Below are 3,940 nucleotides of genomic sequence, written 5' to 3' on the forward strand. Positions count from 1 at the left end.
TTGAAGTAAATAATGAAGATTAAAAACCAATTACAAACAAAAAATTTTTTTTAATTAAATTTAAAAAAATTAACTAAAAGCACAATGTGTCGATTTTTTTTCTTATAAAATTGGGAACAATTTCTCATATTCTTTCTGTTTCTGTAATTTCTCGTAAAATTACTTTTTTATGCAAAATGGTGAAATTGTCATTAAAATGTTCTCTTGTATCACAATATTGCCAATTTTTGTGTTGCTCTTGTACAATAGTGACATTTTTTGAGTAAAACGATGACTTTTGTCATCATTTTGCCAAGTAAAATTCCGATTATTATTATAATATTGCCCACATTTTTTAAAGTTTTCTTATAAGTTGTGACTTGTCGAGTAAAGTGACGACTCTTTTCACAAAATTGCCAAACTTTTAAGCTTTTTTTGTAAAATTGCGACTGTTATTGAATAAATTCCCTTTTATCATAATATTGCACAAATGTTCAGTTTTTCTTCTAAAATTTTGACTTGTGTTGAGTAAAATGACGACTTTTATTATAATACTGTCAAAAGTCTCAGTTTTTCTTGTCAAATTGTGACCTTTTTCTTGTGAAATTCCAACTCATTTTTCACAAGCTTTTTTATATTAGCATGTACTGTATATATTATTAATGTTGTAAATACAGACCTTTATATATCTAGAAAGGGTGGTACTAAAGAGGTAGGCAAGAAGGTAAAAAAATGTGTGTGTGTTCTTGTATTTCTACCCTTCTTGAGACATCAACAAGGAAAAGTAGCTTCCATATGAGGAGGTGTGAACAAGTGATGACATAAATCATGGTCCCAATAACATTGCATCTAATAGACAATGACTCATTTGCACCCCCTGCTGGTGACATCTATCAAAATGAGGGTGGTCCCAAAAAGGCGGGATTTTTCAAATTGACTGTGTGTCGCTTTTAAAAGTGCTCCCCCTCTGGTCAACATATGAAATAACAAGTGTGTGTAAACAATTTAAGTGCCCCCCCTCTGGCCAACATATGAAATAACAAGTGTGTGTAAACATTTTAAGTGCTCCCTCTCTGGTCAACATATGAAATAACAAGTGTGTGTAAACATTTTAAGTGCTCCCCCTCTGGCCAACATATGAAATAACAAGTGTGTGTAAGAAATTGAAATGCGCACCCTTTGGCCAAAATTAATCAAATAAAATAAATATGTATATAGAGACATACTGTAATAACTTGAAGTAAATAATGAAGATTAAAAACCAATTACAAACAAAAAAATGTTTTAAATTAAATTTTAAAAAATTAACTAAAAGCACAATGTGTCGATTTTTTTTCTTATAAAATTGGGAGCAATTTCTCATATTCTTTCTGTTTCTGTAATTTCTCGTAAAATTACTTTTTTATGCAAAATGGTGAAATTGTCATTAAAATGTTCTCTTGTATCACAATATTGCCAATTTTTGTGTTGCTCTTGTACAATAGTGACATTTTTTGAGTAAAACGATGACTTTTGTCATCATTTTGCCAAGTAAAATTCCGATTATTATTATAATATTGCCCAAATGTTTTAAAGTTTTCTTATAAGTTGTGACTTGTCGAGTAAAGTGACGACTCTTTTCACAAAATTGCCAAACTTTTAAGCTTTTTTTGTAAAATTGCGACTGTTATTGAATAAATTCCCTTTTATCATAATATTGCACAAATGTTCAGTTTTTCTTCTAAAATTTTGACTTGTGTTGAGTAAAATGACGACTTTTATTATAATACTGTCAAAAGTCTCAGTTTTTCTTGTCAAATTGTGACCTTTTTCTTGTGAAATTCCAACTCATTTTTCACAAGCTTTTTTATATTAGCATGTACTGTATATATTATTAATGTTGTAAATACAGACCTTTATATATCTAGAAAGGGTGGTACTAAAGAGGTAGGCAAGAAGGTAAAAAAATGTGTGTGTGTTCTTGTATTTCTACCCTTCTTGAGACATCAACAAGGAAAAGTAGCTTCCATATGAGGAGGTGTGAACAAGTGATGACATAAATCATGGTCCCAATAACATTGCATCTAATAGACAACGTCTCATTTGCACCCCCTGCTGGTGACATCTATCAAAATGAGGGTGGTCCCAAAAAGGCGGGATTTTTCAAATTGACTGTGTGTCGCTTTTAAAAGTGCTCCCCCTCTGGTCAACATATGAAATAACAAGTGTGTGTAAACAATTTAAGTGCTCCCCCTCTGGTCAACATATGAAATAACAAGTGTGTGCAAACATTTTAAGTGCTCCCCCTCTGGTCAACATATGAAATAACAAGTGTGTGTAAACATTTTAAGTGCTCCCCCTCTGGCCAACATATGAAATAACAAGTGTGTGTAAGAAATTCAAATGCGCACCCTTTGGCCAAAATTAATCAAATAAAATAAATATGTATATAGAGACATACTCTAATAACTTGAAGTAAATAATGAAGTTTAAAAACCAATTACAAACAACAAAAAAAAGTAAATTAAATTTAAAATAATCAAGTCTTTTTGTCACAATGTGTCGACTTTTTTCTTATAAAATTGGGAACAATTTCTCATATTCTTTCCGTTTCTGTAATTTCTCGTAAAATTACTTTTTTATGTAAAATTATTACTTTTTAATGCAAAATGGTGAAATTGTCATTAAAATGTTCTCTTGTATCACAATATTGCCAATTTTTTTGTTGCTCTTGTACAATAGTGACATTTTTTGAGTAAAACAATGACTTTTGTCATCATTTTGCCAAGTAAAATTCCGATTATTATTATAATATTGCCCACATTTTTAAAAGTTTTCTTATAAGTTGTGACTTGTCGAGTAAAGTGACGACTCTTTTCACAAAATTGCCAAACTTTTAAGCTTTTCTTGTAAAATTGCGACTGTTATTGAATAAATTCCCTTTTATCATAAAATTGCACAAATGTTCAGTTTTTCTTCTAAAATTTTGACTTGTGTTGAGTAAAATGACGACTTTTATTATAATACTGTCAAAAGTCTCAGTTTTTCTTGTCAAATTGTGACCTTTTTCTTGTGAAATTCCAACTCATTTTTCACAAGCTTTTTTATATTAGCATGTACTGTATATATTATTAATGTTGTAAATACAGACCTTTATATATCTAGAAAGGGTGGTACTAAAGAGGTAGGCAAGAAGGTAAAAAAATGTGTGTGTGTTCTTGTATTTCTACCCTTCTTGAGACATCAACAAGGAAAAGTAGCTTCCATATGAGGAGGTGTGAACAAGTGATGACATAAATCATGGTCCCAATAACATTGCATCTAATAGACAATGTCTCATTTGCACCCCCTGCTGGTGACATCTATCAAAATGAGGGTGGTCCCAAAAAGGAGGGATTTTTCAAATTGACTGTGTGTCGCTTTTAAAAGTGCTCCCCCTCTGGTCAACATATGAAATAACAAGTGTGTGTAAACATTTTAAGTGCTCCCCCTCTGGCCAACATATGAAATAACAAGTGTGTGTAAACATTTTAAGTACTCCCCCTCTGGTCAACATATGAAATAACAAGTGTGTGTAAACATTTTAAGTGCTCCCCCTCTGGCCAACATATGAAATAACAAGTGTGTGTAAGAAATTGAAATGCGCACACTTTGGCCAAAATTAATCAAATCAAATAAATATGTATATAGAGACATACTCTAATAACTTGAAGTAAATAATGAAGATTAAAAACCAATTACAAACAACAAAAATTTTTAAATTTAATTTAAAAAAATTAACTAAAAGCAGTCTTTTTGTCACAATGTGTCGACTTTTTTCTTATAAAATTGGGAACAATTTCTCATATTCTTTCCGTTTCTGTAATTTCTGGTAAAATTACTTTTTTATGTAAAATTATTACTTTTTAATGCAAAATGGTGAAATTGTCATTAAAATGTTCTCTTGTATCACAATTTTTTTGTTGCTCTTGTAAAATAGTGA

This window comes from Entelurus aequoreus, linkage group LG10, assembly GCF_033978785.1.
Source record: "Entelurus aequoreus isolate RoL-2023_Sb linkage group LG10, RoL_Eaeq_v1.1, whole genome shotgun sequence".
NCBI lineage: Eukaryota > Metazoa > Chordata > Actinopteri > Syngnathiformes > Syngnathidae > Entelurus > Entelurus aequoreus.